Raw genomic sequence first — 26,757 nt, forward strand, 5'->3', positions numbered from 1 at the left:
GGATGCCAGCTGGTCCATACGAAGAGGGATGGCACCTGGTCCATACGAAGAGGGATGGCAGCTGGTCCATACGACGAGGGATGGCAGCTGGTCCATAGGCCTTATAGGCAACCATCTACAACACCACCACATTCGGCCTTCGCTAAGTCTATAAATTCAACGTGTGTCTCGTCTTTTCTACCAGCATAACCAACCTTGCCCAACACTACACAAAGCCTTGTGCTGCAACACTGTAGCCAAGCCTTCTCCAATACTGTAGCCAAGCCTTCTCCAACACTGTAGCCAAGCCTTCACCAACACTGTGGCCAAGCCTTCACCAACACTGTAGCCAAGCCTTCTCCAACACTACACCCGACCTCCCACAACAGTCCATACCTACCCTCCTGTAACACTTATGACCAATCTTCTTCAACACTACATCTAGTCCTCAGCAACACTATATCTAGTCCTCAGCAACACTACATCTAGTCCTCAGCAACACTATATCTAGTCCTCAGCAACACTACATCTAGTCCTCAGCAACACTACAACTATCCCTCTGAAGGCAACAATTATCCTTCTTCAACAATGAAGCCAGCCTTGTATTCCAACATTAATCAATGTTGCAAAACACTAGGACGTCAACCTTGTTCAAAACTGCTGTCGGCCATATGCAATCCACCCTTCTCAGTATCACATGTAAACATGCGCAACACTCTTCTCAAAGAAACACTGCAATCATCCTTCTGTAGCAATACGTGGAAAGTTCAGTAACACTAATTCCACCACTGTTGCAACATCATACCCACCCTCCTACATCGCACCAGTCCTCTACAGTACTAAATCCACTCTTCTACAGCACATCTTACCCTTCAACAACACTATATATATATAGTCAGTCAGGCACCCGTAACGCCCCTATTAAGCTCCTGCAACACTAGTGTTTCTGTTTCTACAACACTACTAGAAGGAATACAAATACTACCAACAAAACTAATTCCTCCTCATGGAAACAATGCGTAAAAACAACCATTAAAGAAAATAGAAAGTGTAATGCCAGAGATGTAGAGGATGTTTTCAGAATTATAGTCTTATGAATTAACTATATCCCCTGGGGATAGGGTACAAAGAATACTTCCCACGTATTCCCTGCGTGTCGTAAAAGGCGACTAAAAGGGGAGGGAACGGGAAGAGGGCGTTGGAAATCCTCCCCTCCCGTGTTTACTTTTCCAAAAGAAGGAGAGGAGAAGGGGGCCAAGTGAGGATTTTCCATCTTAGGCTCAGTCCTCTGTTCTTAACGCTACCTCGCTAATGCAAGAAATGGCGAATATGTATGAAAAATAAAGAATTATCTCACAAATTGTCTTTGACTTAGGAGAGAATCATAATCAGATATAACAGTATCAAAGTGAGGAAAATGTTATAAAAATGTGGGCATTTTTTTTTTTTCTTTTCTCAGTGGCACTGGAATAAACTACCACTAGATATTGTCAAGACAGAGGCATATCAGTCCATGAAAAAACGTCACTAGATAAAGTACTTTAATGGCTTCAGGCAGCTGTGAATACAAGCCTGCTCAAGAATGGCCTAATAAGCTGGTGTTTCAAAATGTTTTCCTATACAGAGTAGTGGCTGAAAGCATTCCCTTCCCAGAGATCCCGTCTGTAATTAGGTCAGAATTCATATATTCCATTCGTCCCTTCCCATAGTTCCTCTATTCCACACAGGTAATCTATTCTTTTCCATTTCCTCCTGGCCAGCTGACGTAATGGAGGGATCTGGTAGGTAAGGAGACAGCTTTAACTTTACTCCCGTGTCTCCATCTCTTTACCTCTACCTAACCCCCCAGACATGCTCGGTACACTCATACTATCGCCGGAATGCTTCGTATGTGTACAGCCGACACAAAAATAGTTGTCACAGAACATCACAACACTTTATGACGTGGTCTCCCGACCGGTGGACGTGGCCAGCTCCCTGAGCGCTAAGAGCCTCATAAGGACGGAAAGGACCCCTGGGACAGGAAGTCACACACACACATTATATATATATATATATATATATATATATATATATATATATTATTGCTAGTATATTGCTAGTATTATCCACCCGGACAATATTTCCTCAAATACCATCGCATCTTTTGATACTATTATTCACATATACATTCGACTTTCCTAACATTACAGTCGGCTTCTCCAAATTCTGGCACCAACCCTTCTACACAGTACCAACACCTTCTACAAGCATTGTAACCTTCTTCACAACTATAACCTTCTACGACACTCTTATTACCTTTGGAAATACTCCATCTTTATGTAGTAATGCAAAACATATTACCACCATCCACAACACTTCCCTCATCTACACCATGGGCCTCTGGTGGTGTAGCGGCGAGTGTTATGTTTCACAGGCCGCCTGGGATCAAACCCGCACGGGTTCGAGTCCTGGTCGTAGCAGTAGGTCCACAACCCATCCAGCTGTTCATCATCCCCTACGAGGGCTGGTCGAGAGAATGGGTACCTGGCATAGGCTATGGGGGTGTGCCTGTGCATACATATATGGGAGCAAAGAAATGGTGCATATGTATAAGGTAAAGAGACAGGGCAACATGAGGGTAAAAGTCTTCACCCACGTAACGGACATAGTGGAACCACTGCAACACTCGGGAACAACACAAATTGGTTTACTACAACAACACAGTCTTCTGCCACTCAACCCGTCTACGGAAGAGCTATCAATAACACTGACAACCATCCACAAAGAAACGAACCCCACAAAGCTCTTGGTTACACGAGCACTTACAACGATACAACCCTCTACCCCCTCCAGTCCTCTCCAACATTTGTTTATTCACGTCTCTCCAACATAACTAACTCCCTACAACGCCGCAGATGAGACCACATTAAAAACATGTTGTCGAGTTCTGATAAAAGAACACTGGCAAGGACGAACACCTAAAACAAATGCAAAGAAGAGCAACATAACTAATTTTGTCACTCGGAGGTAAGTCTTAAAAGAAGAAAGACTCACAGATCAAAGATTTTATTCTCCAAAAAAGCGGAGACACCGAGAGGACTAATAAGAAGTCTTCAGAATACTTGATGTAATTCAATTACGATAATTTTTTTCACGGCAGAGAGAGAGAGAGAGAGAGAGAGAGAGAGAGAGAGAGAGAGAGAGAGAGAGAGAGAGAGAGAGAGAGAGAGAGAGAGAGATGACCAGACATAACCGTATGAAGTGAAAACAACGAAGGAGACGTAAATACAACTGTGGGCAGAAGTTTCTTAAGGAGACGTAAATACAACTGTGGGTAGAAGTTTCTTAAGGAGACGTAAATACAACTGTGGGTAGAAGTTTCTTAAGGAGACGTAAATACAACTGTGGGTAGAAGTTTCTTAAACAGAGGAGTTCCTATTAAACATTGCCAAGGTACGAATATATCATGGCCAGGTGAATCCTTAATTGACAGTGAACACTCAATGAATAGTTTGTTCGAGAATGACATCATAACACGCACTTAACTTGTATTTTTTTTTTTATTAGATCTGAACGTTTCCCATTTATTCATTCCTATAGAATTTCCACAACAGTATATTCTCTATAGGACGTGGCGTTTGTTCACAGCTATTCTCCTGCCTACGGATAGGCCAGAGGGAGAGGTGGGTGGGGGGAAGAGCCATCTGCTTTACCAATCCTGTTTCCGTCTATTGAGACTGGGACTGTACAATACTACTAAGGTCTCCAGCAGATAATCCCGTCATGGACCAACGTGTCTTTGATCGTCAGCCTTTCTCATGTACTCCCCAAATGCACCACGTAACCTCCTCGACCCCTCGCCAACACAGTTTCTCCGAACTTCTCCAACACAAACTCCTCCATCCCTTTTCCATTATCTCCTCCATATTTCAATATAATTTGATCTAGCCCTCTCCAACATAAACTTCCGCAGCCCTCTCCAACCCAACCCACCTCCAACACCACTTCCTCTAGCCTTTCCCAACACAATTCCCTACATCCCCTCCTCCAACCCTCTCCACCAACACTTCCTCAAGCCTTTTCCAACACAATCCCCTACATCCCACTCCAACACATCCCACACCCCTCTCCAACATAAGACCCCTTAACAGCCCTCTCCAACATAACTGTCTACAGACGACCCCTTCTCCAACAGCCGTAACAACCCTGCCCTTGCCCTCTCTGTAACACCAGCTCCTCCAGCCTTCTGTAACACCACCTGGTGCAGGAGTGAGCCATGTGCAGGAAGGCGGCACCTGTGTGTGTGCGTGTGTGTGTGTGTGTGTGTGTGCAGGCAGTGAGGGAGGGTGTGTGGGGAGGCTGGTCCACTCCTGGCGGGTAGTGGTGGTGGTGGCGGCGGTGGTGGCGGCACCTTGTCCTCCTAGTCAGCAGAGCTTGGTGAAAGAATTGATCTGGGGAGCCTCATCACAGCGGCGTCGGGACCTCCAGAATTACACGTCCAGCTCAGGACGGACACACACGCTCACGCTCAGACACACACACACACACACACTACATCTCCCTGCCTTAAAAACCTTCTACCTTCACCCATACTAGGAAATGCCTCGTCTTCACCTCATACTTGGATATGCCTCGTCTTCACCTCATACTTGCATATGCCTCGTCTTCACCTCATACTTGGATATGTCTCGTCTTCACCTCATACTTGGATATGTCTCGTCTTCACCTCATACTTAGATATGCCTCGTCTTCACCTCATACTTAGATATGCCTCGTCTTCACCTCACACCTGGAGATGCCTCAGCTTCACCTCACCCTTGGATATGCCTCGTCTTCGCCTCAAACTTGGATATGCCTCGTCTTCACTTCACACTTGGACATGCCTCGTTCAGCGAGGGGACCCAGTTCTCTCTCCTCCTCGCGTGCCTCTCTAGACTCTCTGAATATAAGGCTTTGGTGTGAGGTAGAACTCGGGGAGGCGTGTTTACACCAATGGATCCTGTCGCTCACGGAACACTCTAACGCTACTGGTATGTGTTGAAGTTCTCACTTGAAACTTAGAACTACTTTTCTTCTTCAGTATGGAACTAGTCAAAGGCCCTGTGTGGGAGGACACTATATGGAACTATTTAAGGGCGCTGTATGGAGCTACTTAAGGGCCCTGTATGGAACCACTCAAGGGCCCTGTATGGAACTACTTAAGGGCCCTGTATGGAACTAATTAAGGGCCCTGTGTGGAACCACTCAAAGTCCCTGTATGGAACCACTTAAGGGCCCTGTATGGAACCACTTAAGGGCCCTGTATGGAACCACTTAAGAGCCCTGTATGGAACCACTCAAGGTCCCTGTATGGAACCACTCAAGGGCCCTGTATGGAACTACTCAAGGGCCCTGTGTGGAACTACTCAAGGGCCCTGTGTGGAACCACTCAAGGGCCTTGTATGGAACTACTCAAGGGCCCTGTGTGGAACCCCTCAAAGTCCCTGTATGGAACTACTCAAGGGCCCTGTGTGGAACCACTTAAGGGCCCTGTATGGAACCACTCAAGGGCCCTGTATGGAACCACCCGAGGGCCTAGTATAGAACTACTTAAGGGCCCTGTATGGAACCACCCAAGGTCTCAGGACGGAACTACTTAAGGGCCCTGTATGGAATCACGCAAGGCCCCAGTACGGAACTACTTAAGGGCGTTGTATGAAACTACCTAAGGGCTCTGTATGGAACTACTCAAAGGCCGTGTGTGGAAGGAACTTGTTCTCAGAGACGCCTCTGACGACTTGGGGGGTACGTGCGCATCTTTGAACTCGCCTTTTTTTTTCTATTCTAAACTCGGCAAAACATTTTGTTTTCTCTTTTCAGTTTTCAAAACAGATGACGAAGTGAGAAGATATATGCAGTTCCTCACACCTCTACACTATCGTTCACTTTACAGATAAGATAAAGTTAAATGAGATATACAGTTCCTCAATCTCTTCACTATCGTTCACCTTGCAGATAACAAAGTAAAAGAGATAAATACAGACCCTCAAATCTGTACACTTTCGTTCATCCTGCAGGTACGACAACAAAATAAAAAGACATACCCAGTCTTTTCTAGCTATAGAATAATATTAAAAAAAAAGGGCCAGAAGTCTCTCTCTCTCTCTCTCTCTCTCTCTCTCTCTCTCTCTCTCTCTCTCTCCGTTTTTGAGCGCGCAGCTCTGGCCTTTATATAAAAAAAAAAACAGTCATTTGGACGCTGTCAGGTCTAAAGCCAAAGTCATCCTGGCTGTAAAGCTGAAACTATGACCCTGTCCTTCAGGCTTGAGCTGGAGAACCTTCAAGCGTGTAGCTGAAATTGGAAAATACTGTGATTCCCAAGTCCTGGGTGAAATCGGGAGTTTGGTAGATCAGAACTCCCGGCCATCTTGAAGGCTCACCTCATTCTCCGACACGCAACACACTATTATGCAGTCTCTCTCTCTCTCTCTCTCTCTCTCTCTCTCTCTCTCTCTCTCTCTCTCTCTCTCTCTCTCTCTCTCCTACTCCGTCAGTCCACACGCGCGCACACACACACACACACACACACACACACACAAACACACTTTCTCTTTCTCCTCTATATACTTGACACCGCGAAAGCCGCACGATTCGTTAATATGAACTCGATAGATCTTTTATTTCTTGTTCCCCCCTCTTCTCCTGCGGTAAGCGCTGCGCGTCAACCGCAGCTGCCATCCTTGCAAATTCACGTCGTAGGTGCTAGTGGGTAGGTAGACAACTCACTCTCTCACTCTGCAACTCACTCTCTCACTCTCTCTCTCTGCGAGTTATGACTGTATGCCGGGAGAACATCGCCAGTCTATTGCTGTCGACCTCTTGATAGCGTCTGGTATGGCTCTTGGCAATGTCTATCTGCTGCTGTGGTGGCGATGGGTATGTCTCTAGATGCCTCCTTTATATGACGTACGTGCCCTGGAGGTCCCATCGAAGACGTGTCCTGGAGGCCCCATCGAAGACGTGTCCTGTAAGTCTCTTCCTGTGTGCGACCTGGAATCCGCCCCATCGTTTTATTCTGTGTCCTGGAGGCCTGGAGTCCATCATGGATGAGGTGATCTGAGAGGTACGTTATGGACATGACCTGTGCATGCCCTAGGAGTCTCCAGCGCGTATACGTGTCCTGGACGCCCCCTTGAAACGCCTGCCTTGGAGCCTCACACCATGGGCATGACCTGGATGTATCTATATGGGTATGCATGAAAGCCTTTGATAGGCTTGTGACCTGGGATCCTTGTGTGTGTGTGTATATATGTCTTCATATCTTCCTGGATGTGTCCTAGGAAGCTCCCAGGTGTGTCCTGGATATGTCACTGTGTCATGGCAGCTTCCGTCAGTGCATTATGTAGCAATGTCGAGGCGGGACCTCCAATCCATGCTTCGGAACCCTCATGACCGCGCCCTGGAGGGCCTCTGAAGGCCCTTCCAGATCGTATTCTGGTGTCCTCTTGGGGTTAAGCCGTTGGCAGGACTCTCTTCCAGGGCGTGTCCTGGAGGCGTGCCCTGTGCGTGAGCGAAGCAAGACCTGACATTTCGATGGTGGCCATGGTGGGGGTTGCGGGGGGGTTTTAGGTAAAGTAATCTCTGCATCGATACATATTGGTTTTCCGGGCCCGTTCTTTGTGCCCGAGCTGATGGTTACTATTCGTGGATCCAGTGGGCCCCGGCGCGCAACCTGAACTCGTATTCTTCCGCCACTTGAGTCCACCCCCAACAATAAGTCTCTGTCATGGGGAAACACAGAGAGAGAGAGAGAGAGAGAGAGAGAGAGAGAGAGAGAGAGAGAGAGAGAGAGAGAGAGAGAGAGAGAGAGAGAGGGGGGGGGGGGAAATTTGTGTATAATACATTTAACTTTCAATGTCGAGCTAGTGTTTTCCTCCCGATCCCTTCAGCCGTGGTCACTGAACTTATGAATTCAAGCATAGGTGAACGAAAATGCAATCGACGCGACACCTCCCAGATACCTCTACGGCAAATCAAACACCGTATGGTAAGGATTCAGCCACAGATACAAATTCCCGTTGATTAATCTTCATCAGGGAGACACCAAGGCAGGCAGGCAGGCAGGCAGGCTTGGGAGGGCCTCTCTCATTCGCCCGACCAGAGAGACCCAGACCCCGAACACCCTCCCACCAACCCTGCTCCTCCGCCTCTAGCAGGGTCGTCGGTTGGTATCCCGCCATTCTCACTTCCTTCTCGAAATGCACACACACACACACACACACACACACACACACATACACACACACACACATCCCATCCTGAAACTACTCAGAGAAAGACAACTGCTGTATGATTGGACGTTATATTGCGCCAGGTGACTGTCTTCTCCTTTTCCCCTCCCTCAGTAAACAGCAGGTGAGGCAGGCGAACTGGCCCCCCGCCACAAAGGGAGACAGAAGGTGATAATCAGTATCTAGGCCACGGCTCCACGCCCGTTTTTTATGAAGGTATTTAAATCTGTTCTCTGAAGTTTCGCGGGGGCGATGCCGCAGCCCGTGTTCATCCATCAGCAGTGAAGTTGAGAGTACGAAGGGGACCGAACCATCAACAGTGAGAATGAAAGATAATAATCGTCGTCTCCCGATTTCACTGTCATGGCAGTGATGACACCGAGCGCTCCCGCTAAAACCAGGGAAACTATCATCGTGTACATCCTCACAAATATCTTTTTTTTCTCTCCATTTGCGAAAGACATAATCAAAAATTTGAGGCGATGTTAATCAAGTTCTTGTTCTTTTTTTTTCTAATCCTTCCAATCTAAAAACTTACGGTTGGGTAATTGCTTTCATCAAATAATGAAGGTGATAATGCCCCCGGTATGCTTGTGTCGTTTCGGCATAACACGAACTGTCGTTCACCACAACGACATCTATCAATCAGGCGGGCAATATGAGGGAGCCGTCATCATCTGTCATCATCTGCACCGGAGGGGGGAGGGGGTTAAGTGTTTCGCCATAACGCGCTCTCGGGAGTTTTAAAGAATGCAAGGCCCAATATCAATTCACAGATTCGTGTCATTCTAAATGCGGTGCCTTAAAACAACATCCACCCCTTCTCTGGAGAACCCGTTAAGAGACGAATAAGAAGACAGATGCATAATGAAAGACTATAGAGTCTCAGATGCTGCGGGAATAGTAAAGAGAACTCAAAACTAGAACGGGAATAATTTTTTTGGGGGGGTGTCTGTGTGTCTGTGTGTGATCCTTTCCGTGTACATAGGGTCTGCGAGAGGCGGGTGAGGGCGAAGTTGGGTAAGGGGTGTCGGCGGCTGGGGTGAGGAGGCCTCTGTATGCTGCCACTGAGGGCGGTAAGAGGGACGCCCACATGTGTCGTAGGAGGGAGGCTTGGGGACACATGGCCTGCCGCTGAAACCCAAGCTAACTCTCCAACCCTTGGCCCTGTGACCACCGCCACGCGGTACCTTACACACACACACACACGCTCCTCCCCACCACCCGAGTTTCATTGCTTGCCCGTCTTAGTAACCGCGGCTGCTGTCCTCCTGTGACCGTTGCTACACGGGGGGAAAGGCCACTTCTAAGAAAGGTACCATAGCGTAGCGGGGGCCCATGCGACACTAATTCACCCCACCGTCCGAACGCTTCTTTGTCATTCTTTTGTGAACTTTCTCGATGTTTCTCAAAGGCACAGGAGTCCGCTTTACCATCCCAGTGCTCGAAATACACGTAATCAGAGGCTGTGAAAAAATGTTTCGGTAGTTGGGTAAGTAACTTGGAGGAGGCCTTCCTGAGTCGTATTTGGCGCGGCCATGCGTGGGCGTGGCTTGGCTCGTGAGAACCAACCAGCGACCGGCTCCCTCCCGCCCGCGCACTAAATAACTGACGATCGAACTTGCTCTTTGTGAATTGACAGGGGACGCACAGATTTTATCACTCGTGGAAAGTGGTCTATTTTAGTGATCTTTGTGCAATTACGTCTGTTTTAACGGTGAGTACATGAAAGTTTATTGTGCTGTCTGTACTTTAGTACAAAATGTACTAAAGTTTCTTTAGCTGTAAGTATAAAAATATCAATAATAGAAACGAAGGCGACGCGCGCGGACCCAGCCTCTCGGTCCGCCTTGCTGGGTGATTGTAGCAGTATTTGTTTGGTGTGATTGAAGTAGGACGTTGGGAGGGACGCAAGCCAGCGAGCCAGCCAGCCCCAGCTTCACTCTTTTCAAAGCTTGAGTCCTCCCCCCCCTCCTCTCTCTCTCTTCCCTCCTCCCCCTCCCCGCCCCGCCATGTGACCGGGCCGCGCGCGCGAGAATTTTACGCGTTTTCGTTTGGAGTTTAGAATTGTAATTGATTTATGGTCGCGTGATGATTGATGGGCTTTATGATTAGGAGGTACATAGATGATCATTACTGTTGTCATTTACATAATTAGCACAGGCAGTCCACCTAACCAGCCGGAGACACGTATGCTAGAGCAGGGGAACAAACTTGGAAAGTAGAAATCTCGAAACCGATGGAGGAAACATTTCCACGATTGCGGATAATACTGGTCGGGCGGCAGGCAGGCAAGAGAGGCGGCGGCAGCGGCCCTACTCCCCGGCTTAGACCGCCCGGCTGCCTGCCTTCACCACCACCACCACCACTACCACCATCATCAGCAGTCGCAGACTTGGTCGCCACCATTGCACACCGCGTAGGCCCTACAGGACACACAAGCTTGGCGTGGCGGTGGTGTTGCGTCGCGGTGGTGGTGTTGGTGTGTCCACTCGCTTGTATTGTAAGTGTGATTTTATACATGCAGTGTGCGTTTCAGTGAGTGTTTGTAACAGTAGCGTGTGTACTGCTGCTGGTATTGATTACTTACGAGATGAGCTGAGCGGCTGCTACGCTTGGACAGTGACAGTGACCATCGGGGTTAGAGGAAGGGGATGCGGTAAGGCGAGGGGGTGGGTAAGGACGGACGGAGGGAGGGACCCGGGGAGGCCAAGGGACAAAGGGCTGTAGGTGGAGGAGGAGGAGGAGGAGGGGAGGGTGTGCAGGGGGCTAGAGGGAGGCAGCAGCAGCAGCAGGGTGATGGTGGTGGCTAATGGGGGGTTAGAGGGATGACGTCTTGACCCCCACCTCCTCCCCCCCTCTAGCCCTCCCGCCCACCTACCACCCCCGCACCGTTTCCGGCCTGCACTCGTACGGTGTCTGGACAAGCGGGTCTTGTTGTCCCTGCTGGCTGGCCTGCTGTCCTGTACCAGCACTCCCACGCCACGCTCGCTCGCCGCTCCCCACAGTCTCCGTCGTAACCACAGTGACTCCGGGCCCTCGCGAGACGCCTCGTCAGTAGTGCACAACAACCAAGGGAGTGTGTGGGTCCTCTTCTGCTCTGACGGTAAACCATCTCAAAAGTGTGTGTGTGTGTCTGTGTCATCAAATCTCTGGACAGTGTGTTTTACAACAGTATTGTATGGGGGTAAATTGCAGCCATGGTATATAATGATGGTTAATTTACCTTGACGAAAACAGGTAGTTAAGTGTAGTCAAATGAGGCAGTAACTCACGAGGTGAGACCGCAACACAAGTGCTTCAGTCGTAACCACAGTTCATTATGGAACAGTGTCTTGTCTCAGGAAATCAATGAGGTGCATCATACCGCCTGACCGCTGGCCAGGGCGAGGCTGCGATAGTCTATCTGTAGGAGGCGCGTGTGGTGGTGGTGGTGAGTGGGCCACGTGCTGCTGTACTGTTGTTGTTGTTGGTTGGTGGGTGGGTGCCAGTAGCCCCACAACTGTTGTGGTGTCTGCCACAACAGTTGTTTAGTTTGTGATGTCAGTTGGACACTCGGGAAGCCAGCCATGTTGGGTTGTGTTTCCCCGAGGCTCTCTGGATGACTGGACGGGCAAGACGCTTTGCCTTGTCCAAGTCCTGGCAGGAACTGCTGCTGCCCATGTAGGTCGAGTACTACGCGCGGTAGGTGAGGCCACAGTCTCGCCAGGGAGGCGGGTTGCACTTCGGCGGGAGCGCGCCGCCCCCCTTTCGCCCCGCCCGCTGGAAATTTTTATCCACGCTCACGAAAACTGTCTTGGCTGACGCCGTGGCCAAGGGAATGTGGCCGCCAAGTTTACTTCGGGGAATAAACCTGCACGGAAATTGGTCATTTTTTTTTTTTTTTTAGGCGTTCCTTGTTACCGGATACGTGGGCGCAAAACATAGCCACCACCGCCCACTTCACCTCCCAGACTTGTTCATCATATTGATGTGTTCTGAACATTTTTTTTTCTAAATTATCCCTTCTATCAGAAACCTTGACTTAGAAAAAAAATATATATAAATAGCTCATTTTCGCTGTGGTTACTCCCGCTGCAGAACAGGGAAGTAACAGACTTTGTTACCAATTTTCCTCCTGAATTATTGATGAAAATTTGGCTCTAGCGACTCAAATATCGAGTGGGATCACTATTTAGACGGGGCAGGAAAGTTGACGGTGAGTGAGTGAGCTGAGCACGGCAAGCTCTGGGCTGGGCTACGCTGCCCGGGCCGGTCAGTGGTGTAGCAGCGAGTGGAGTTGGTGTCGCTGGGTGTAATGACTGAACACTCCCTTCTACACCATCTTTACCCTTCACACACACACACACACACACACACTCGTGCGCCCTTACCAATTGCATGAAAACAGATGTGTTGCTTCCCTAGACCTATTTGAGGGATAAAAGTTGTGTGTATGCCAAGCGAAACTTGCATTTGTGTGTGTGTGTGTGTGTCCCTTGGTCTTGGTGGTTGGTCAGGCTCGCTGGCGAAGTTGTACCGAGTGACGGATGAATGGGAAGGCGCGTCAGGTCAAGTCAGGTCTCACAGAGATGGGGAGGCGGAGGGAAGGGGAAGTTAATACCATACCTGTGTCATATTAATAGCCTAGGAAGGTTTAGACCAAGTGATAAACAAGTTATTCGATTCCTAGGAGCCAAAACAAGGGGGGGGGGGGGTGAACCCTGTCCAGTCGCCGCCTTTGCCTTGCTAAAACGGAGGGAAAAGGTCAAGTCGCTGTGAACTGAATGTATCTGGTGAGGTGGAAGTTATTATCGGTGATTAGTTTACGGGGAAGTGCATGTGCCTACCGTCATCGTGCCAGGTTTAACTTTAGGAGTGTGTGCGGTGAGGGCTTAAAGGTCGGTCGACCTGGTTTATATGGGGAAGCGTGAGAGGCGAGGTCCGTGAAACACCTAGGGAGTGTGTGCGTGGTTTAGTGGGAGTTACGACGTCTCGGGGTACAAGTTCTATCGGATGTGTATATGGTTTACGGGGTGTGTTATTTTTTTTTCCTGTGGTGCTGTATTTAACGTTAACTAACTTATATCGGGAGGAGGAGGAGGAGGCGTATGGCATAGTCATCTAAGTTCAGTGGGGAGTGTGTGTGTGTGTGTGTGTTGTGGTATTCTAAGGGGAGTGCGAGGCTCACTGCACGTACAGAATTCCTGAGCAAAGGCCATGTTTTATCGGGAATGCGAAGGTTAACAGGAATTATTAAGGAAGACCCAAGTTTTTTCTTGTTTTTTCTCAAGTGTTATCGGGAGTGCGAAGTGAGCGGTTAATGGAAGGAGGAGAGGCCCAGATTAACCAAGAGCATTATGGAGGGAGGGTTAATGGAGGTTTATTGTACTACCGCTGAACTCAGCAGCGGGGTTGTGGGGTGGGGGTAAGTTAGTTGGTAGTAGAAGTAGTAGTAGTGGGTCCGTGTGATGTCAAGTTGTTAATTTCAGGTTATGGTGGAGAGAGAGAGAGAGAGAGAGAGAGAGAGAGAGAGAGAGAGAGAGAGAGAGAGAGAGAGAGAGAGAGAGAGAGAGAGAGAGAGGTGATGGCGGTAGCAGCGAGTCCCCCGTAATGTACGGCTTGACTCCACAAGTGCCAGGAGTAAATTCTCTGCTAACAGTTTCGGACGAGGGGACGCCCTTAGCGGGGTGGGTAGGGGAGGCTTCACGTGTGCTGGGGGAGTACATACATGGGAGGGGCAGATAACAGAAGGCATGACGGGTGATGACGAAGGGGGGCTCGTGGTAGTGAGAGATGACAGGGGACGAGGGACACACATGATAAAGCGTACACAGGAAAGACGTATATAACAGAAGACCTGATGGTCTACGACGAGGTCACCTTCAGGAGGACATGTCATGGCGTATCCTGCACTCGACAGATGGAGACAAGAGAGTTAAGCAAGTGGTGAAGTCACCCACTTCTCCCTGTTGCTGTAAGTGATGAGAATGAATAACAACAACAACAACAACAACAACACGTGACTCCCTACAACAACAACAACAACGTGACTACCTATAACAACAACAACAACAACAAAAACAACGCCGGATCAGCTTGTAAACTGCCACAACCTGTGGGAGTGGGTACCTGATGTGGTTTAGTGGACTCTGTAAAGCACTAACAAACAAATGGCTACTGCAGCATTTTTCATCATGACAAAAAAAAAAAAAACTAAAAACGTGAAACAAAACCAAAATGTATTAGATTTACTGGCCACGATGCGGGTAACATGGAACGCTGTTGAACCTCAGCAAGATGGACTTCTCGTGGGGGGTATACAAAACTCGTTCTGCATCAATTATTTGTTCATTTATATATAAAAAACGAAGTTTATCTGTGACAGTGAGGGTGAAGGGCACTGAACAGAGGGGTTAGGTGGCTGGAGGCGCGGTTCGACCCTACAATGCATTTTCAAATCTCTACGATATTTCCAGTTATATATATATATATATATATATATATATATATATATATATATATATATATATATAGTAAAGGAATCAAGAGTACTGTGAGGAGGAGATGGAGGAGGAGGAATACAGCAGACGGCCAGTTACGGGAGGTGACGTCGGCCAAGACAGACCGCACACCTCCTCAATATGTCAAGGTGGTTAGTGAACTTCCAGAAGTTTGTCGACACAACGACATCAGTTTCCGTACCGCATCCTCAAGCCTGGGTTCGATCCCTTCCCCCCCCCCCCCTCTGAAAATATTGAAATTAAATAAGCAATACTGATTTACCTGTGTGTCTCAAACCAGCAGACTTGATATCCTGGGTTCGATTCCCGCCAAAATGTAAAATTGTGTGTAATATTGACTTAATCAATATTTCGCCAGTGACTGGCTCCCGCTGGACGAAGGCGAGAGATGTACCTGCGTCAGGTGTCGTGGCTCATGAAGTCTGGGAAGTGGAGTGTGGTACAGTGTAGGGGTGGGAGTGTGTGACCCAGTGTAGATGTAGTATGGTACACTACAGGTTATTGGGGTACTCTGTACGTGTAATGTGGTAGTGTAGGTGTACTATGGTACAGTGCTGGTGTACTGTGATACAGTGCAGGTGTGGTGTAGTTCAATAGAGTGAGGTACACTGTATGTGTCGTGCGGTAGAGTGTATGTGCACTGGGGCAGCGTACGTACGTGTAGTGAGGTACAGTGTAGAAGTATGCTACAGTACAGGTGTAGTGTGGCAGAGTGTAGGTGTAGTGTGGCAGAGAGGAGATGTAGTGTGGTACAGTGCAGTGTGGTGTAATGCGGTAGCGAAGACATGGCGAGGTATGCACAGGATACAAAAGAGAAAACATGAACTCATCCAGCAACAGATCACAAGGTACAGTGATCATCACTGTCTGTGATGATAGGAGCACTGTACTAGGAGTAGGAACACGGTACATATTTTTTTCTGTGACGAGAGAAAGACCTGTCAACATGTCATATTATCTGAGGAGGCGCAAATAATATCAGTCGTGGATATGAAGCGAAATATTCATGGAGTCTGGGCTCAAAACGCATCTATGGCACCGCTTCCAACTACTGTGTAAATTGGTAAAGAAAAAGCATTTCGCCTCATTCGAGGTAAAACGTTTGCCCACGAGTTTGTATCCATTAATACAAGTGAAGTCAGACGACTGTATCCATAATGAGCCCGTTAGATCGGGACTATCGAGGCCTTTAATGATTTTGGATACTTGTATTAGATCACCTCTTAACCCTCTCATTTCTAAGCTAGAGAACTTTAATTCGTGAAGTCAACTCTCATGCGATTTGATTCTTGGGTCGGGATTCAGCGTGATAGCTCACCTCTGTCCGTTCTGTTTATATCTTTCCTCAAGCCTCTATACTCTCTCCATACTGTCTATGTCTTTCCTCAAGCCTCTATACTCCCTCAACACTGTCTATGTCTTTCCTCAAGCCTCTATACTCTCTCCACACTGTCTATATCTTTCCTCAAGCCTGTGAAATCTCTCCCTACTGTCCGTTCTGTCTATGTCTTTCCTCAAGCCTCTGTAACTCTCTCCATTCTGTCTATGTCTTTGCACTCTCTCTCCATTCTGTCTATGTCTGTCCACAGGTATTGAGACCAGAACTGAACACAGTATTCAAGACTGGAGACGCACTAGTGAGTTATAAAGAGTGTTAAGTGTAGTGGTTACAGTACATGTGTTTTGAAGCAGTGTAAGGTGGAGTGTGGTACACTGTAGATGTAGTTTTGCGAAGCATAGATGCAGTGCGGTACACTGTAGGACTAGCGCGGTTCAGTGTAGGTGGTGCAGATGCAATGCGGTACAGTGTAGGTGTAATGAGGTACACTGTAGATGTATTGTAGATGCAGTATGGTACAGTGATGTAGTGCGGTACAGTATAGATTTAATAGGGCACGGTGCAGGTGTAGTGAAGAAATACAGTATAGGTTTAAAAGGGCACAGTGCAGGTGTAGTGAAATACAGTATAATGTGATACAATGTAAGTGACCTGGACAAATAAATGTCGGTAATGAAAGGTACAATGGCTCTTGGGCAGGTGTATCTGATTACAGGGATACACTATAGGTGTTGCAGGGGGAGAAGGGTACCTTTCCTGGGTCTCTGGGTTGTGGAGAGGGAGGGCTATTCACTACCGTTGTTGCTACGCCCTCCACCAGACCTCCCCAGGTAACTTTACCTGGAGGGACTGATCTTTTAAGGCAGTGTCCAGCACGCATACCTTAAGACCTTCTGCGTACCTGGCGATGGTTTCGGAGGTCTTCTACCACTCACAGCTGGGTCTGGGACCTTACCTTACCTTACGTATTCCTCGCAATGGTTCCGCAGGTCATCTGCCACCTGCAAGTGGGCCTGGGACCTTACCTTGCATTACCTTACGAGGTTCCGGAGGTCTAGCACCCCTACCAGCTGGGTATGGGACCTTTCGTATCCATTATGTGGTTTTAGAAGGTCTTCCACCGCACCAGTTGGGGTCTAGGAACAAAGCACATGTAGGCCACTCGTGTACATTTCCTTAAGTGTCATAGTTCCTAATCGTGCTTTAACGCAACTCTGATCTTCACTGAACAGTAAATGTATATTTGGTAGTCGTCTCTCTCACTCCAGCGAGGAATTAATTTCGTTTATGTTAGCAACTGTCTTCTTATTTCTTGGCATTTCCAGCGTGTGTGAGGTGTTTTCCGCGCCAGCCTTCTACCGATAGTAGTCTGCATGTTGATAAATCATCCCCTTACTTCTCAGGGCCAAGGGAAATAATGTGCACTTGAAATTATCTTTGTCCTGTGTCAGTGTATTGTACCCACTATACGCTGTATGCTTGCCTTAATTTGCCCCCTGCTATGTGCCATTCACTCACACTATCACCTTTCTATGCCCATGTATTGTGTCCACTGAACGCTCTGTGCATACCTGCAGCTACCACCCTGCTATGTGCTCTTCACTCACACTACCACGGGCCCACCTGTCACCCACCTATGTCCATGTTTTGTACCCACTGTACGCTCTACGCTTGCCTTCACCTTCCTACCTGAAGCCACAGTCCACTTGTCACCCTCCTATGTCCATGTATTATGCCCACTGTACGCTCTATGCTTACGTCCACTTGCCTACCTCAAGCCATGTACACTTCACCCATGGTCATCCCTGAAATGCTTCGCCTTTTCAGTGGAGACTAAAATAAAGAATTCACGAGCAAAACTGAAAAAAACTGTGTGCATTAGGTAGGTCAGTAGTTCCGCTGTGATGATGAATGTTAGTACACAACACTGCCGCCACAGGTAAAAGCCTAAGGGTTGTGGATAACATCATCACAACAAGTTGCATCTCAGTTCTCACAAGATACCTATTATTACTATAGATGTTACATTTCAGTTCTCGCAAGATACCCATCATCACTAAGATGTTGCATCTCAGAACCCACAAGATACCTATCATCACTACAAGTTGCATCTCAGTTCTCACAAGATACTTATCATCACTACAGATGTTGCATCTCAGTACCCACAAGATACCTATCATTACTACAAGTTGCATCTCAGTTCTCACAAGATACTTATCATCACTACAGATGTTGCATCTCTGTACCCACAAGATACCTATCATCACTATAGATGTTGCACTTCAGTTCTCACAAGATACCTATCATCACTACAGATGTTGCATCTCAGTACCCACAAGATACCTATCATCACTATAGATGTTGCACCTCAGTTCTCACAAGATACTTATCATCACTACAGATGTTGGCATCTCAGTACCCCACAAGATACCTATCATCACTATAGATGAACACCATGGTACGATCCATGAACACATCAGATCAAAGTCCAGGCCATAATAGTTAAAGTTCACACCGGTCGTGTTCAAGGATCGCACCTTCGTGCTCGAGAATCGCACCGTCGTGCTCAATGATCGTACCGTCATGCTCAAGGGCCGCATCGTCGTGCTCGAGGAGTCAATCCACTCATCCGATCCAGATGTTCAGGTATTCCCATGCGCTATTCACTGCGTGTCCTTAAATCTTATCATGTCCTCTGCAGCGAGGCAGCTGGGCTTCCCCGTTCGTGGAGTTAGTATGCCGTTCTTTACATGCCAAGGGTAAAGGCTCAGTGAAAGGTTGGCCACTGGTTTTGGTGATTTATCTACAGTGGCTGATGGGGAAGTGTAAGCGGGATACTGTGTTTAAGTACGATGCACTAGTTGTACGTGATTTAAATTGGTTGTACGAGATTGAATTTGGGTGTGCTGAGATTTAAACGATGTATTTATATTCAAATTGGTTGTACTGGTTTTTAAACTGGGTGTCCAGAGATACAAATTTGGCCTGTAATTTAAACTGGGAGTGCCACGATATAAATTGGGTTTATTGGGAAATATACCGGGTGCATTAGGATATAAATTGGGTGAACTGGGATATAAATTGGTTGTTTTCGGATATAAACTGGTGGTACTTGGACACAAAGTAGGTGTACTGGGATATAAATTGGTTGTTTTCGGATATAAACTGGTGGTACTGGGACACAAAGTAGGTGTACTGGGATATGAATTGGTTGTTTTGGGGAGATAAACAGGGTGTAGTGCGTAACACTGAGGGAATGCCAAAATGTACCGAGAACGTAGCGGGGAATACAGTGAGGGGTGTAGTAGGCTAGTGGCATACAGGTGTAAGGTGTGTAGGACGATACATGTAACAAGATACAGTAACGACGCCCGCTGTCGTGATGGTGTTACACCATAACAAGAATTAATAATGTGACTTTTTTTTTACATAATGGCGTATCAACACCTCTCCCGTTAATTCATATATAAATATTTTTTTATGATACGAATATTTAAAATGTTACTGTCTCTGGTTTAATTCATGTGCATAACTGTTTCTTAACATGACCTTCTTATATGCAAATGCCGCATGGTTGTTACTGATAAAGAGATAAAGTTTTGCTTTGTTGTCAGAGGGAGGGAGGGGAGTGGGAGTATGGGGGGGAAGAGAGAGAGAGAGAGAGAGAGAGAGAGAGAGAGAGAGAGAGAGAGAGAGAGATAGAGAGAGAGAGAGAGAGAGAGAGAGAGAGAGAGAGAGAGAGAGAGAGAGGGAGGGAGGCAGTGTGGCTGGCATGAGGTTGGTGGTCGAGTATATTGTGAGATGAGGACACAGGATTGGGAGGGTGTGTGTGTGTGTGTGTGTGTGTGTGTGTGTGCGTGCATGTGTGTCGTAAGCTTAGGACATGAGACTGGGAGACGGTGGTATGTGTTGTGAACTTGAGGCACGAGACTGGGATGCTGGTTGGTGGTATGTGTGGTGTGGCTGGAGGAGATGAGAAGGAGAGGTGGTGATGTGTCGTGAGATGAAAACAACGAGATTGGAAAGGTGGTGGGTGATGGAGTGTCGTGATCTGACGGCACGAGACATGGGGTTTGGTGGTGTGTCGTGATCTGAGGACACCGCAGAAAGCAGCAGACAAGCTAATGCTAATAAGGTGGTGGTGGGGGGGGGGGGGGGGGGAGTGTCGCAGGTAATTATCATTATTATTGGACGTGGTTCAGGAGGGAAGGGTAGGTGGAGGTGAGGGGTTCGGGGGTTATACCCAAAGCTGGACCCCGACCATCCGCCTCCCCTATGCTACAGTCTTCTTAAAAGTACTTTTTCAATCTACCATACATTCTACCCTTCAGTCTAAACCACACTCCACTCTGTCCTTCAATCTACCATACATTCTACCCTTCAGTCTAAACCACACTCCGCTCTGTCCTTCAATCTACCATACATTCTACCCTTCAGTCTAAACCACACTGCACTCTGTCCTTCAGTCATCGCCCACTCCGCTCTGCCCTTCAGTCTACCCCTCCCTCCGTCCCTCACTAGCCATCCACCTTGAACGGCGTATGACACTGTTCAGTGGTATAACGTCTCCGCCATTTACCGTCTTTCTACCTTCCATAATGCAAGCACAGTCCTTCCGCTAAACAATAAACCATTCCCCCGAAAGTATTTTACCCCAGCATTATGCACTTTGTATCCTGCCAAGGAAGTGGATAAACTGGCATCTGTTTAGGGTGGGAGGGTTAGTCATCGTGCGTCAGGGAACTTCTTAAAGAGTGTTTGGACCGGGAATCGACGTTATGACAGGAGCGCCTTCATATAAACCCTATAAATAAAGGGCCTTAGTTGTGAGCTGGGAAAGAAAACTGATGTAATCACATATTTTTTCCATACTGTATCATAGCACTTGAGCGCGCGCGCCAGCCTTATCGACGGCCCCACGAGGAACCATCTGTAAACACAAGCCACGTATTTTCAGAACGTGTTGGGGAGTTCCTTTCGTATGCAGACAAAGCTTAAAGCTTGTAGCTGTCATCGTCAGGGAGCTACGAAGCTGACAACACACACACACACACACACCCCACACTCTCTCTCTCTCTCAATAATTCCTGACCATCTGCTCTGAAGATAACAATATAACATCGGATAACGTAATCGGTTGCGATTTTTTCACCCCCCCTTAAGGAATGTAAAACAGAAGAAAAAAAAAAAATACGGGCGACTGATGATAATGTAAAAGTGCTTTGGCCTGGAGACTTAACCTTATTAAGGAAATTACTATGACAGGGAACTGGCACGCTAGACAGTAGCCTCCGTTAAGATGAGTTAATCCTCCCCGGGCTCTTGTGTCATGCTCAGCCACTTTAACCCCATTACTTCTAACAAGCTAAGGTTAAGTGTGCGTCTCTGGTTAATGTAGGTTAAAAGTCAGAAGGTTTCTTTCACGAACTTGCCCAAGAGATGTGGGGTTAGACACCGCTGCTGCGCCATCCGTGTACTACCAGAACTAAAAGGTGTTTACGACGACGGCGAGACGCCCAAATAACCTTTGAAAATGACAAGAGATAAATAACACATCTGCCTCAGTCACTACAAGAGGCTGGTGTGTGTGTTTGTGTGCGTGTGTGTGTGTGTGTGTGTGTGTGTGTGTGTGTGTGTGTGTGATGCTTGTGTAAGATAATTAACCTCACCACAGCGACCGTTCGGTTACGACATGTGGCCTCCAGCGAGGCTCTGGTCACCACAACGGGGGAGTTACTTCAGCAAGGTCACACACCGGGGTGTAGGTCAGTGAGGTCACGCAAGGGATAACGTCAGTGAGGTCACACCAGGGGTTACGCCAATCAGGAAGGCCACACTAGGGGTTGTTACGAATGGTTATATCGGCAAGGTCACACCAAGGGGTTACGTCAATCAGTAAGGTCACACTAGGGGTTGTTACGTAAGGTTATATCGGCAGAGTCATACTAAGTGTTTGGTCACCAAGGTCATACCAAGGTAAAGTCAATAAGGTCAAGCCCGGACTTGCATCCATTAGGTTAAACCATCAGTTACGTCAGTATAGTAGCAGTCAGTAAGGTCACGTCAGGGGTTACGTCAGTCAGTAAGGTAATATCACGGTTTACGTCAGTCAGTAAGGTCACATCAGGGTTTACGTCAGTCAGTAAGGTCACATCAGGGGTTACTTCAGGTAAGGTCAGGGTCATCGATACAAGGCATCCAACTTAAAAGCCTCTCCACTCCCAAGGCATTATCAGTAACATGATGCACAGTCGAAGACGTGAGCACCAACTCCACTGCCAATTCCATGTTGTAATTGACGTACAAACACACTCACTGAAATCAGTCACTCACTATCTATCTATCTATCTATATCTATCTATCTATATATATATATATATATATATATATATATATATATATATATATATATATATATATACACACACACATATATATATATATACACACACACACACACACACACACGTTAAAGTTTGACTGGAATTAAGGTAATTTTCCTTAATCTAACAAGGCACATTTACATGAAAAGTTGCCCTTGAGTCACCTCTATGGCACCGGATCTTGGAAGGCAAGAGTGTTGCAAAATTAGTTTATTCTGCAGAGGAGACGCTGGATTTACACTCCTGGAAGGAAAGGACTTGCCTGCTTCTGATTACACTGGTGTACCTCAAGGGGAGGGGACCTGTCTGTTTTTCGGCCTGTTGTGTTTACAGTCTCCACACATCATGTGAGGAACTCCGTTCCTTACATAACGGGTGGAGGTAAGACTACAAACACAACTGGACCAGAAACTGCTCCTTGCGGTACCCCAGACTGTTTCAGACACTCCCTCGTCTGCCTGGTTTTGAGCGCGAGTAAATATCACTTTCTTGAGTCTAAAATAAACATCTTGTATTCAGCATCAAATTTTCCTTTCTCCTCTGAACCTTCTCAAGAACGTATATCCATTATGTAACAGAGTGACTGCAACTGTACTACATAGGCAATGTAGATCAGACCTTACTAAAACTAAAGAGAGCTGTGGGTAAACATTCGTTTTGTTTACATGTCTAAATAGAGAACCCAGAACATACGTCTATATACAGAACCCAACTAGTCAGTCTGCGTCCTATGCTCGTGTTATTCTCTGCGAACCATCATGCCTGCATTATTTTTCACATGCTGGTTCTATCTATTGCTTCCTCGATACTTTATATGACTAACGCCTTCTTCCATACACACTTAATATTCTACATCTGTCGATGCCAAGCTGCATCTGCAACATCTTTCGACCCACAGCTGTGTCGATTCTCTTTGTGAATTTATCATCCGTCGCATTTCAGCATCGCCTGCGAATGCGCCGGTCTTCACACTTATTCCATAATGAATCTGGATACTTATTTTCTAATGTTCAGAGGAACGTATTTCTGATGAATCGTGATAAACACACAGTATCGGATTGGTAATGATAGCCATGATAAGAGAACCGAGGACGACGGGCTTTGGCCCCTGTCAAAAAAAACACCACTTAGGGCAAGACCTTCGACGAATTTTTAGTGCCTCATTTATGCAAACTTTTTCCCTTTCTGAACATTATCCAAGCCTTTATGTGATTCAGGATTTCTCCACCGACACCTTGTGGCTCCACCTTCTTTGTCAATATTCTATTCTCTAAGCGAGTGTGTGTGTGTGTGTGTGTGTGTGTGTGTGTGTGTGTGCCGAGCCTTATCAAAAGCCTCACTGACCAGAACTAAATGATAACCTGATCTCCTATCGTCTTCGCTGCTTCGTCTTCACTGCTTCCAGTCCTTAGGGTGGGTAGGAGGACCCTCGAAAGTCCATACGAGCCTCCACGGGCCCACTTGTCACCCTTCTACGTCCATGTGCTGTACCCACTCTATCCACTCCATGTTTGCCTCCACCTTCCCCTACAGCCATCCACCCTCCACCCACGCTATCACTGAAATGCCCCGTCCATGTAGTCACATACAAATCAAGATTTCAAAAGTTTAAAAGTAAAATCTTTAGGGCAGGAAAAAACGAAGAAATGATTCCATTCGCAGGACGTGTTCCGAGCTAGCAGCTAGGCTGTGAATTCGTAACTGTACCGCGGTGGAAGGCGACTTCGACCTGACTTCGGCCCATTGTTGCCCCTGACACTACTGACTTCAAATTAATACGTTGGATGATATAAGGCTAGCGACCCCCATCGCCCTGGGGGCTCTTCCAGAGTGTTGAAGATCGGGATGATTATACGTATTGCGCCCAGGATGAGGATGGTGATGACTGTGGTTTCCAGTGGAACACTGGTTTTCGGAAGGGGTCTCTCGACACGGAGGGACTCTAACATCCCAGAGGGTCGTTTGGTCTTAAACGTCTCCACAAATTCCTCTCGATTCAGGCAGAACTTTATATATATATATAATATATATATATATATAGACACACCAATCCAGTAAGGCAAGATGATAGGCAATGACTCAATCGCCTACGTGCCTTTTGTACGTACACGGGACTGTTCATCATCAAGACATACATGTACAGCTCAGTATCCAGTGCAATCTCTCTGCGAAGAGGCCGGAGTACAAATATCCTAGGCATGTGAAGATGTCCGTCGATGTTCAGGGGTATACGAAAAAAAAAATAACTCTTAGATTTTTTGATAGTTACCTAGTCATGACGTAGTAATTAAGTGATATATTAAGTATGATACTTGACATCTTTATAGCTTTAACTCGAGAGATAAGTTGTTTATTATTGTTGAGCCAGTTTGACGGAGAGTATAGCATGATGTGTGACAACAGTAGGGCGTTCCATTTCAGCAATAGCTTTCCAAGCAAGACTTTGAACAAGATTTTCCTGGTCTGCCGTGGTTGTCGAGGTTATCAAAACAACGCTTTGGCATCTCGTCGCGTTGCTAGGCTAGGCCGTGGAGGGTACAAGGCGCACCTTCCATGGCTTCGAATCAGCGTTCTAATTGTTACCATTTTTCGATTCTAGATTTTGATATTCATTTCCCTCCACCCCGCCCCTTCGAACCCCACCCCAACCCCCTCTTTTTTTTTTTATCAGAACTTCATTCATTCATTCATTCCTTTTTTTTTTTCATGAGTCAATATTGTATCGCAAGCCTAATAAGCAAAACAAAAGAAAAATATTTGGAATAATACATGATAATGAGGGAGGGAGGAGGGTGGTAGGGGGGGAGGGGAGGACGAACGCACACTCTTCCCCCATCCCTCCCTCTCTCTCTCTCTTTCCCCAGGGGGGGGGGGGGTTTCCAACCCTTCGCTCTCCACAACTCCCAGCAGACGCTCTAGCCTTTGTGCCAACTTTAGGCCACTCCACGTCCTGCCTCTTCACTCAAACATGGAGCGAAACCCTTGGGTCAGCCGCCTCTCTCTCTCTCTCTCTCTCTCTCTCTCTCTCTCTCTCTCTCTCTCTCTCTGTATAAAATGGTTGCCTTGGGGGGGGGGGGGGGTGGAGAGGGAGGGGGGGGACCAGAACCATTAAGGCAGCCGGCCACCACCCACCCACCCCTGTATAAAATGGTAACCCCATTAAGTCAGCCTGGTAACCCCATTAAGTCAGCATGGTAACCCCATTAAGTCAGTCTGGTAACCCCATTAAGTCAGCCTGGTAACCCCATTAAGTCAGCATGGTAACCCCATTAAGTCAGCATGGTAACCCCATTAAGTCAGCATGGTAACCCCATTAAGTCAGCATGGTAACCCCATTAAGTCAGCCTGGTAACCCCATTAAGTCAGCCTGGTAACCCCATTAAGTCAGCCTGGTAACCCCATTAAGTCAGTATGGTAACCCCATTAAGTCAGCCTGGTAACCGCATTAAGTCAGCCTGGTAACCCCATTAAGTCAGCCTGGTAACCCCATTAAGTCAGTTTGGTAACCCCATTAAGTCAGTCTGGTAACCGCATTAAGTCAGCATGGTAACACCATTAAGTCAGTCTGGTAACCCCATTAAGTCAGCCTGGTAACCCCATTAAGTCAGCATGGTAACCCCATTAAGTCAGTCTGGTAACCCCATTAAGTCAGCCTGGTAACCCCATTAAGTCAGCATGGTAACACCATTAAGTCAGTCTGGTAACCCCATTAAGTCAGCCTGGTAACCCCATTAAGTCAGTCTGGTAACCCCATTAAGTCAGTCTAGTAACCCCATTAAGTCAGCCTGGTAACCCCATTAAGTCAGTCTGGTAACCCCATTAAGTCAGCATGGTAACACCATTAAGTCAGCATGGTAACACCATTAAGTCAGCATGGTAACCACCCCCTCCCCCCCTTTATAAAAAATGGTCATGGAGGGTGGGCCATCTTTAAGTCAACCAGTCACCCCCCCGTATAATACGGTTGCATGGGTGGGGAGGAGGAGGAGGACGAGGCAAACCCTTACGTCACCTGCCAACCCCTTAGGTAAAATGGTGTCTTGGCGAGGTAAAACATTTTAAACCACACACACACACACACACACACACACACACACACACACACACACACAGGCACACACACCACAAAGGCCCTTTAAAAGACACATTACACTCACAGTCACACGCAGGGCCCGACCTGTGCCAGGTACACAGTTAACCCAGCTCTTCATCATCACCATTGGTGCTGGTCGATGAAATGGATACCTGGCTACGATATATATATATATATATATATATATATATATATATATATATATATA

At 47.2% G+C, this 26,757-nt stretch overlaps 1 protein-coding gene and 1 long non-coding RNA gene across 23 annotated transcripts in view; one reads left to right on the top strand and one right to left on the bottom strand.

Annotated features, from left to right (window-relative positions):
• LOC139765682 (uncharacterized) overlaps positions 1-26,757 on the bottom strand; it is a 303,519-nt gene that overhangs the window by 144,809 nt on the left and 131,953 nt on the right. The window lies entirely within an intron of this gene.
• Positions 9,801-26,757, top strand: part of LOC139765677 (uncharacterized) — a 135,644-nt gene continuing 118,687 nt past the window's right edge. For 4 of the 20 annotated variants that reach the window (XR_011716717.1, XR_011716714.1, XR_011716725.1 and 1 more), the window contains exon 1: positions 10,741-11,337. The gene's annotated coding sequence lies outside the window, so the exon portion shown is untranslated. The other 16 variants (XM_071693412.1, XM_071693417.1, XM_071693418.1 and 13 more) reach the window with 15 other exon arrangements.

This window comes from Panulirus ornatus, chromosome 55 (genome assembly GCF_036320965.1).
Source record: "Panulirus ornatus isolate Po-2019 chromosome 55, ASM3632096v1, whole genome shotgun sequence".
NCBI classification, from domain to species: Eukaryota; Metazoa; Arthropoda; class Malacostraca; order Decapoda; family Palinuridae; genus Panulirus; species Panulirus ornatus.